Here is an 11,467-nt window from a genome sequence, read left to right as displayed (position 1 = left end):
GTGAAGATGTAACACAGCTGCTTCTGAAGCTGTCAAACTGTCCCAAATTATCACCGTTTTTTTACCTACGAATGAGGCTTGCGAGACTACATCAGACATATTGACCTTTTGTATTGCAAAAGTCCAGCCTATGCGATGTTCCGTTTCATATGCACATCGCATGAACAGATATCTGGAACCTGTGTCAGAAGTTTATATGGTGCTGCACGTCAGATAGTCTGCAAAACTCTCGGAGAACTGCTTTATTAGGATAAAATATGACTGGAAACTTAGTTGATAGTAAAAAAAATCCAGGTCTCGGCGCAAAAGGTGGCAGTTCTGATGAAACTGCGCAACTATTAATTTATCGAAACTACCAAGCTCAAGGGTTTGCGCTGATTTGGGTATTCAAATCAACATAAATGTGATTATCATCGAAATGATCATCAGATAGAGAGAGCAGCGTCAGTGATGAAAATGATGCGTTACAAGCGTACACCCACAAAAGTTACTTAATTATATTCAATGCCTTAAATTGAAAAGAAATTAAAATAGTGGATGAGGAAGAAATCTGGTGCTAACCCACCCTCTGTGGGGTGTCATCTGAGGAGTACTTATGAAAGATATAAAATTTGGCGAGATTATCGATCTCTGTCACAGTGGCCACTGTCACTTCAGGGCGGTCACCCTGACAGAAGATTCGTTTATTCGGTACTTGGCACCCGGGGTTTTCATTTTTACATACAGAGTTGAATCTGATGGCATTATCTGCTCTTCCGAATTCGGTTTAATCATAATTTCCAAGTGACACGGTTTTCAAGATTTCTGCTTTCGTGCTTGTGTTTAATACAATTTTTTCAAGTGCATGATATGGGGTACCATAATGCTTGGCACTCGTGAATAGCCTAAGCATAGTGTGCTGTACTTGATTGATTTTGTTGAGTTGAGTTTTGGAAAAAGCTACATTGGTTTCTGTTGCTAGTGAGAATGGCTGTTCGTTCAGTTTGCTTCCTGGCAGCAGGAAGTAGCAGCTTATTACCGTTCCCCGGCATGTGCTTACATCATCAGATCAAGTTCCTCTTAATTCCTCGTGAATGAGACAGTAGGTAACACAAACTCCCTAGGGACAGAAACAACCAGTGAGTCAATAAATTTGTAGCCCTCCTACATTCGACTGACCCCTTAACATGCAACAAAGTATCAGGTGGATGTTGCATGCACAACTTGCCCAGCATTTTAGAGTGAACAATACACCACTTTTGCCTGAATCGGGAACCTATTGGTTACGAGTTGTCCATAGCAGACAAGCAGAAGCCATGTCTTTTAAGTCTAACTTCCTAAAGCTATATAGTCTGCCTCCACCATGTTTCACTTGGCCGAAGCCTAAGCTATCTACCAATTTTACAGTGCGGGTGGTATGTTTCCAAATCCCTACAGTCGGAGAGTAGATCAGTAAGTAAAAATTGCTGACATTTTAAAACGATTCCATCCTTTCAGAAATTACAACTACACTGTTGGAGAGCATCGACGATAGACGCATGTGTTTTGTATTGATTTGTCCGTACCAAACCACCAGAAATCAGGAAACTTTGTGGTGCCTAGAAGTTAGGAGAGAGATTCATGTGAATACAGACTTATCAGCCATTGATAAGATAGAAGCTGCGCCAACTCAACTGAGTTTAGAACGGTCTGAGTAGGCAGTCGTATATTTCTCCGACTGAATGCTGCAGCCTGTTGTTATCAGGATCTGCCTTATAGACAAACCGATAGTGCAACAGTGGTCGGGCATCAGACCTAATTCAAGCACCTGCTTAGTTTGCATGATCGAAAGTTCAATTACTCTGTCTTGTCTCAACGACTGACTACTCAGCGCTGTGGTACAAACATACTAGTCATGACGAGCGACAAGACATTTGTTCAGCGTCTCGATGTAGGGGTACTCGTTACACGTAGGCTCGATGTATCCCTTAGACGTCCGTGCTAAAAAAACTCAGGCCACCCTGGACTTAGTGAGAATCTCATAACTGTCTGCTTCAGCCTAATTTGAGATCATCAGCTGTGCGCATCCCACGAAACTGCAGGGCATTTCGAACCACCCACATCCCGACTTGTGTTTGAACACTTAGCCCTACTGCTACAAGCGACTAAAAGCGAGACAGCCTCGAAGGAGACCTCTAATAAAGAGATCGATCAAGTTACATATTGTAAGAACTACTTCCATTTGCTTACAGCAGGTCGATCAATCTACATGTTTGGTTATGGTGCATTATGCACTCACTCATCGTCAACAAAATCAGCGACGTTAAAAATTCCCTGCTCTATCACAAATTGTATGATGAATACACAATAGTTCACTGACGGCAGTGTTTCGAAGTTCAAGTTCACATATTTCATTTTAACAGGTTTCACAATGAACTCCTATCAGAATGCAAGAAAAGTCATGGTGGAGTATGATTGCTGATGCGTTAAAACTATGGGCGACGAAGGACAAGAAAACTACACATGTAACCGACCCATTGGTGTGAGTAAAAAGAGCGACGGAACCGCAGGACAAAACTAAAAATGAGACATCACTGCATCCTACAACTTCACGTTATGTCTCTGACGGGAAACGCTGTAGTGGACGAAACGAACTCAATTTCAAATCAACAATAAATTGTAGCAGACAGTTGGATGAATTCTACGAATCCAAACTGATAGGAATAAAAGAAAATCCTGTTGTCGACTGATGGCGTCTATTTTCCTTCAACTGATTACAGAAGAACGGAAGTTGTGCTTTTCATAAAGGAAACTATTCACAAGGTTGCTGAAAACTCTTCGACAGCCCACGACCGGTTTCGCCCTTCTTGGGGCTCATCAGGTAGACGCAGTCCCTGAGTTTCCGTCAACCTTATATTTTACTTGAAGATGTGCTTTGTTTCAGTAGGTTCACGCTGAATTTCATCCTTTCGTTGAAAAAAATATTCATGCAAAGCTAACCTGATCAAAAAGAACTTGCTGTGGTTACGACAAAAACCCGTCGACGCGAAAGTTTGCAAGCACCAACAGCTGTCACGCGTAGGAACGTAAACTAGACTGCTGGGTAATTTTAGCGAGAACTAAAAGCAAACATTTCATTCAGTAAAAATCCACCAGTAACTTTCAACATACTACATACTACATCCAAGCCAAGCACTTTTCAAAATACCGTCACTTCCCAAATTTATCAGTCTGCTACGCATTTGACACCGATGCCTTCCAAAATCATGTGACTGTCTCGACAACCTATATACACACACAAACAACACCATATACGCCTAGACAGAATTTGAAATACGTTGGACGAATATACTGATTTGTACACCAGTTTGGTCTTCACGGGCGGCTCATCTAAAAACCAGCAGAATCTCCCCTTTATGGTGTTCTTCTGATGCTGTCCCTACCTGATGAGCCCCGAGAAGTGCGAAGGCGGTATCGAACTGTCAGAGAGTTCTCAGCAACCCTATAAGTAGCGTGTTAAGTTGCCACAAGTTTAATACCTTCACAATCATTTTCAGTGATCGCGCAGTACCAGTCTCCTCAAATTCCTTACAATGAGTGTTGTAGATGTGGCAACATTTATCTGATGGCAACAACCAGAATAAATTAGATCCCAAGTCATCCTACATTGCTCTCGGTCTAAAGGTGAACCACAAAGTAAACACTATTTGGTTTCCTGTGGAAACATCAGGCAGTCACTATTACTAGTATTCATTTATCTGTAGTGACTGTTTTCTCCCGGAGTGTCCGGCAATAGCCGAATCTTTCAGTCTCCGGAACCGACCGAAAACAGTGGCTCTATATACAGAGACATTACACAGCACTGAGTAATTGCAACCCAGAGCTTTCAAATGATGTATTATGTATCCCACTGTTTCACTCACACATTGTCCAAAATTTTCGAGGGCTAGTGGACGTCTGTACACATAGAGAAAATTGAGTACTGACAGGGATTTGTTAGACGTAGCCATTGTGTGGTGGTGCTTGCAACAAACATGTCATCGAGTTCTGTTACGAGAAAATAAGTTAACACTTCAAAGGTGATCATGAAATAACCTCTCCCGATAAGTGAACGGTGCAGGTCTTCGAACTCCTGATTTGTTCCTAGGGTCTTTTTCACATACTTTGTTGTGGTCTTTGGTTTGTTCGCTGAGCTGGGCGATTCGGCTGCAAATATTTCATCACCAATCGAGGTGACACCATCAGTGGTTGTACTAACCACTAACCCATCGCTACGCTCCACCACGATCCCTAACAACCCACTGATGTTGTCACCTCGATTGGTGATTAAACGTTAGCAATCACATTGTCCAGCTCAGCGACCAAATTAACGATCTTCTATGCTACCCGATCTACCAGTATTCTCTTCTATACAATACTTTATTTTTAACAAAGTAGCAGTGTAACTGGAGACGTGCATTAGACTCTTTTGTCGGGAAAGTGGGGAGTAATGGCTTTTTTAAGAAAAACATGGAAGTATAACCAAAAGTCGTTGCTATAGAGGTGTATCGCCTAACGAATGCCGTCGAACTGCGGGGAATTTAATTGCGGGAAATTAAATCGTGCTATGAACAAGCAGAAAAAACGGAGTAGGCAAGCGAAAGGCGACCGATCATCTAAGTTGTTGGTACACCGGAAGCCAACTACAAGCGTAGCAGACGACGTCCTCTATACTAAAATATCACCAACACACATTGATTATTCCTTGATCAAGGTTAATCAGGACCCACAAAATTTACCAGTACCAACACACCAGGCCGAACCAAACAAAGTTCGAAATCACGTAGGTCGATTTAAAGCAGAATGAATTATGAATACCACAGCCCACGCAAAAATAGGGTTGAAAACAACATTTTTGCCTCCCAAACTAATGCATTGTTGACCTGAAATGATTGACGTTTATCCAGAGAAACACCTTTCATTAGAAACGGAATGGGCAGGTTGGTGAAAACACGTCTTTGTGGTGGACCAAACTCACACAGGGGGGATCCACAGATAAGATAATGATTCACAAAACTCTGGTGTTCTGTTCTTCTGATGACCATTTCTAGATAGACGCCGACAGAAAACTATTCAGGAGTTTCATTGCAAAGTATATCTAAGGCTTTGTTTGTTTACGAGACGATGCAAGAACAAATTTACGCGTTTCATCTGAATAGTAAATGCAATAGTCTTTAGAAGATGCAGTTTCTGGCTGAATATACCATGAAAACTTGGGTTTTTAAATAACATATCCGTCTCAACCACTTCAGGACATTTTGACCAGTTTCCTCTCTCAGGACAGTACAGTTTGGCAAAAGGATCAGTCCAACCATTACCTGGAAGCATGTATGCTTGTAAAATTTAATCAGCCTGGTGACGTCACTCGTGATTGCACAGTAAAACGGCACTAAAACCGACGTGAATTCTGTCATACTGGTTTAGGTATCCGAGGTTCTTCAACATACAATGTGAATGCTTTACTTCTTCGGTTCTCAGTTCTGTTTTTGCTGCAGTAAGTTTATAATTTTACGAATAGAGTTTACATTCAATTGTGTTTGTGATTTACCGATTGGTTGCTATGGTATTTCAGCATTTGAACTCTACGCGTTTTCCTAAAACATGTGTGAAGAACCAATATGTCCAAGAATGGTGGTTTGTTGTTCTTCTCCAGTTTATACCTAAAGTTGATATACACGAATGTCTTGCTGAGCTTGACTTGCGTGCGTTGTGTTGAAATCTATTTGAGGACATTAAATCTACTTGATATCAGACCCATGATAATATGAGGTGTTTCATTTTCCCCATTACAACTTCCGTGCATGGTCCTCAAATGGATGCTCCCATTGACGTTGATTCCTATTTGTAAGGAAGCATGGTGCAGTTTTCTCAGCTCCGGGCATGAAGATATGAACCATCTCGACATGGAAATCATGAAGATTCTGGCGCGCACAAGTATCAAACGGGAAATAGACTTACTGGAATCATGATACTTCACAACGGACTCATTCAACGGATTGTTTAATATGTCTAATATGCCTAATATGTGCACATTCACGAGAAATACGTCGGGAACTCAGTCAGGTAATGCGAACACAGCTAGGCATCAGACAAACGGAGCAGACGAGAAAATTAGCCACGGTAATAATTTCTGAGAGGTCCGGTTAGGGGAGCTCCTGCACATCCACCAATCAAAACACGGGAGAGAAATCCCATCGGTACGCTTACTCACCGGGGCAACCAAATCAGGATCTAAGGTCACCCATCTAGGAGCACGCATATAGTTCAACAAAACCAACAACAGACGGCCCCGTCTTGCTTCAAAACAACGCATTGATTATGCCACTTTGACTAGTGACGGAACATCTGTGACAAAATTGTCAAACCTAGCTAACAACTGGACCATCGACTAAACAACTTGAGCTATTAATATCCTCTATATCGGTCATTCTGTGCTCTTACCACGGATCCTCACAGGTCTTATCTAGAGAAATATCATTCGTGAAAGTGAGACTGTCGAGGCACTTTAGGATTAACAAAAAGTAGGCGAATCGCAATCTAACAGTATCCCTTATGATGAGTTCACCAGCGGGCTGTTATGTAGGAAACCAGAGGAAAGATCAAAACTTGAGCATCAAAACCGAGCATCAAATACGATGAATGATATTTTGCTCTTGGCGGTAAAGCCCACAAACGTTCACGAGTAAATAATAGTCCTGCAAGGAGAATGCTACCGTATTTAGGCCTCAGGATACACGTGATTTGAAAATAAACGAATGCAATATGAGTTACATGTGACTGATGACTACGTACAACATGGGCTTAATATCACCTGGATAGGTTTAATGGTTCCATACCGTACCATAAGCTAATTGGTCTTCCCAGATGTTAGTAACTATTCAGGAACTGTGCTACTCACGCTAAACCAGCATGAATTGGTAGTTGGATTTATCTTAACCAGTCATCGATATTGTGAAAATTCATTTTCTTCCGAGTAAGTTGAACCTTACAAAGGCTTTTCCTTGTGATTCGAATCATCACGTTGGCATACCGCGATCATGCCCATATAGGGATAGCCGCTGCGTGATTAACAACAGCAGTCCCTATACACCAACCAACTTTTTAAAGTTTTCAGGCCTGGTATGATCGAAATTATTCGACACCGTCTGCGTCCTTCATAATTTCCGCATCCTTTTAAAGCACTGATTGGTTGTGTATATTCTTACTTCGTCATAATCTAATGACCATTTTTTACTAATGCATCTATAACGATTTTGACTAGATATGGTGTAATCAGAGATATGATTTTGAATAGACCGTTTACTGTGAATCTACCCAGTTGCAATAAAGCCTCTTTCTGGAGTAGCTGGCTTCGTGGCGTGCACATTGTTCTATACCCGATTAAGAAAAACTTCCCTTCTAAATTGTTTCTCACTAAGGGAGAACACTGCATTAGCATTTTTGGTATGGTGAGCAACTTTTAATTCATTCGTTCAGTTTTAGTCCACAATCAAAAAGGAGTGATCCGCTGTCCTACAAAGCAAGGCTTGAAAGATTAGTTTGTCAGGAACTGTTACCACAGGATCCTCTGAGTATCTTTTATGGTAGACTCTGATCATACCCGGTCCATGCACTGATAATAGTTACACAAAGGTGAAGAGTACGTAACCCTAACGCGGCATTTCTAGGAACTGATTATTGCACTTTACTGTAAGTATCCCCTGCGTGAGTATTAGTCAGTTCCCATGAAATTAGGAATTGCCGCGGGCCACAAAACGCGGTCCAAAACGAAGTCCATAGACGCAGAGACCCATTTCTGATTCCAATTGCGAACAATATACACGGCGAAAAGACGACAAACCCAGTATATTCTACCAATGTTGAAGTCCGTTTTCAGCTCAGAGAGACAACTGGATTCAGTGCACAGCGGCGACGGTAATTATAAAAGTTAGCTATCCAAGTTTCTATAATTAGAATCTAAACAAAAACGTCTGATGATTTTACAGCTAAGGTAAGTGTGCCGTTTTGTGAGAGTTACACAACAGCCGCAAACAAGAGAGTCAAAATGTTTTGTATAATATAAATAAAGGTTGCAGCTGATCGTACGCAAATTATGTATATGATAAAGAAACCTCTGAGTCACTCAGTTCATCAGTGAACCACTGGCAGACTGCTAGATTCTAGACAAAAAGGATTGGATCCACCTATGTGAGTGAACGAAATAGGCTGATAATAAGCTTCTCCAACGAAGCTCCCGTGACATTTATTTGACAAGCAGACGCTTGGCACAGTAGCGTAGTTTTTAAACTCAACAGTACACATTATTACTGCTTTATTTTAAAAATATAATAATGTGCAAATTAGACCACTGGAACCTCAACCGCTTGCTTTGCTCCGGATGAAACCCCAAGTTCATCACAGCTAGAAATCAGGTTGTGTGACAGAAGCATCTGAAACGGAACTGCTGTTTCATTCACATGTTATTCCAACCGACGCTAGAATACTAGGTCCATATAAACAAATATAGTCCTGTCGGCTACTTTTTGCCGTATGACAGAGACCCCTCCAGTCATATTACGAACTCTTTTCTGGAACTAGCTATGACAATAGACTGCTTCCTTATCTTCCTGAACTACGTAAAATTTTAAGTTTCTTGGAAAAATTGCTCTGAAAAAAAGTAATGCGTGTTCCATTGGAAATCGTTGGCGTTAGAATCAATTTTTGCATCAAAATTACTACAAAAGACCTGCACCAAAAGGCGATCGATCATGACAAGTTGTTGTTGGTGCTTTGGGATCAAAAATATCTGGCGAAGCGGAAGTGTACCAAAAGAAAAGTTGGCTGTTACTTTATGAATGCTTTATGAATGCAACAGTCTCACGACACATGATGGCATATGTGCTTAACAGCGTACGTGCGGAACTCTCAAAGCCTTCTTGCCAACAGTGGTGCTCTGTAGGTGTGCCCATACTCAACGTCATTGCTAAACTTTCCCACCGATACCAAAAAGACACAAGTGCAATGGGGTCTCCAAAGCCCTAATACCAACACTCTGCTTCGCGAAACTCCTCTCAATAGTGAAAACACAGATTGCATTACCCTTCTTCTTGATAAAAAACAACCGGCATTGTTCTCTATGGGGGCTAACTACAATCATCAAAGCCTTCGGTTCGTGCTTTTCACTGTTTTCACCCAAGAATTATAGCTTTACAGCCCGGAAAATAGTCCCACCACGAACCGCATTTGCAGAGTTTTGCCAATTTCCGAAGCTGATGCAGTTCCTGCGGTACTGTGACGTGGTTGATGGGAAGAACTCCAAGACCAATTTTTCACCAGTCTCGAATCAAGGGTATCAGGGGACATGAGTATGATTACCATCTACGCCATTTCTATCATGGGAAATGCGCAAACGGTCCATGCGCGGCGATCTGAAAAATGTTTTAAGTCTGTGAGAGGCATTACCGGAGAAGCCATGTCCATGCTAGGTAGTAATCCCAACCGATTGGTTAAGAAACGAATTTTCCAGATGGCACAAAAAGTGTTGAACGGAAGCAGCTCAGCATTTTAGTGGAAGAGCCTTCTTGTTTCCGGTTAGGGGTGTCACCGATCATCAGTCATACCGGTAGGAGAGAGTGAAACTGGAAACGAATGAAACAGGTGGTTTATATGTCTCTCCTCCGAGGTTGGCTTGAAACGCAATCATCGACGGTTGGGGACTGACCCTCGTAGCATGCTTAATGCTCGTTTTTATCCCGAGTGCCTAATCGAGTGTTTGGGTAAGTAGGTGCCTCTTAACAAATGTGATAAGCAAGCACCAAAGCGTTTTCACTACCATTTTTTTATTCTGACAACGGGTTTCCTAAACTAGCACGGCTGTGACCCAAAGGGACGTGACACAATAGATAATGTTTGCTGGATTTGGCTCTCCTTTTTCTATATCAAAAATTTGGAATTTGTGCCAACGAGTCAGTATTTGTCATTGGTCCCTAGTTTTTTGAGGGTGCATTCTTCAGGAGTGCGAGCTGGGAGTGACCTAAACGAGCACTCTCAAACTCACATGTAAATAATTTTTATCATAGAGTCGAGCTAGTAGCAGCGAAAGGTTATCCATCCGCTCTACTTGTAGTAAGGTGTGATAACTCATTTCTGATACAAAAAATCTGGATTTCTTCTTTCCCTTTCGTGATGTCCATTGCTGCTGGAACTAGGTTACTGGTATTCTCATGCGCTCCAGCAAGAATGCATAGCAAAATCATGGACTGGTAAATGAGAAAACATGGTTCGCCTTTGCCCCCTATTTGTACACTAATTTGACTTTGACGGAGGGCTAAAACGAATCCAGCTGAATCTCTCTCTTATGACAGTCGAAGGATTTTTAGGAACTGTATGAATATTGTTTCACGTCTGGACGTTTCGCCCTATTATACCAGTGGAAAGCTACGGTACATGGCCGTTTGCACTTGCCACCATACCATAACCCCCCACTCAAAATGCGATTATCTATGCATGGTTACTTTATCCAGAAAATGTAATGTTTTGTGAAATTTCGACCAGTGTCTTCATAGATAAGTATTGGAAAGAGAGGAGTGAAGCTAAACATAAAATTCATAAAGAAAACTGCTCACAAGGTTGTTGAAAGCTCTTCGACAGCCCACGACCGGTTTCGCCCTTCTTGGGGCTCATCAAGGAGGCGCAGTCCCCGAGTTTCCGTCAACCGTATGATCTACTTGAAACCAAATTGCACTGTTTTGCCATTGGTGCACAATTTGGTTTCACGTTGAACGTCTACCTGAGCCCCAAGTAGGGCTAAAATGGAACCGGTCCTGGTTTGTCGAAGTGTTCCAGCAATCTTATGAATAGTCTGTTTTCCAAGAAAGCCTGTGTTTATTACCAGCTGTTTCGAATCTCCTGAACAGCAATCGATATAAAGCTTAGGCATGGGCATTTCGGAGTGATGAAATAAGCGGTGTTGGGCGGCTGTTTAGCCTTCAGAGAACCCGGCAAACTCAAAAATGAATTTTGGCGTCCGTTCATGGTCGACCATTGTGAGTTGAAGTCTATCGCCACAAAATCAACTACTTCGTCTAGATTAAGCAATAGGGTACGAAATTTCTGGTATCAAACACAAGTTGACTATGGTCGTTAGTTTGTTCACTGAGTTATCTGAGTGACCAGCATTCTTCTCAATAGCATACGAGTCGAATGTTTTCCAAGAAGCCACGCATGATCTGAAGCTCCCTTAAGTACGAAACCATTCAGTTCTCATCGTAACTATAGGCTAGACAGAGGAAAACTCATTTCCTTACTGTTCAACTGCTTAACATCATCATCATCATCATTGTCAGCTGTAATAAGCGCGCACTCGTCTCGTCGTGGTTGTAGCTGCCACGGTTTCCTTCACCAATGGTTTGGGGAGGTGGGTAGACAGCTGCGCATTGGAAGCGGGGGCTGATAAATTGGTGCGGAAATACGCACAGTCAGTGGACTGTCA

The sequence above is a fragment of the Opisthorchis viverrini genome (assembly GCF_000715545.1).
Source record: "Opisthorchis viverrini unplaced genomic scaffold opera_v5_62, whole genome shotgun sequence".
NCBI classification, from domain to species: domain Eukaryota; kingdom Metazoa; phylum Platyhelminthes; class Trematoda; order Opisthorchiida; family Opisthorchiidae; genus Opisthorchis; species Opisthorchis viverrini.
Note: the sequence above shows the minus strand (reverse complement) of the source record.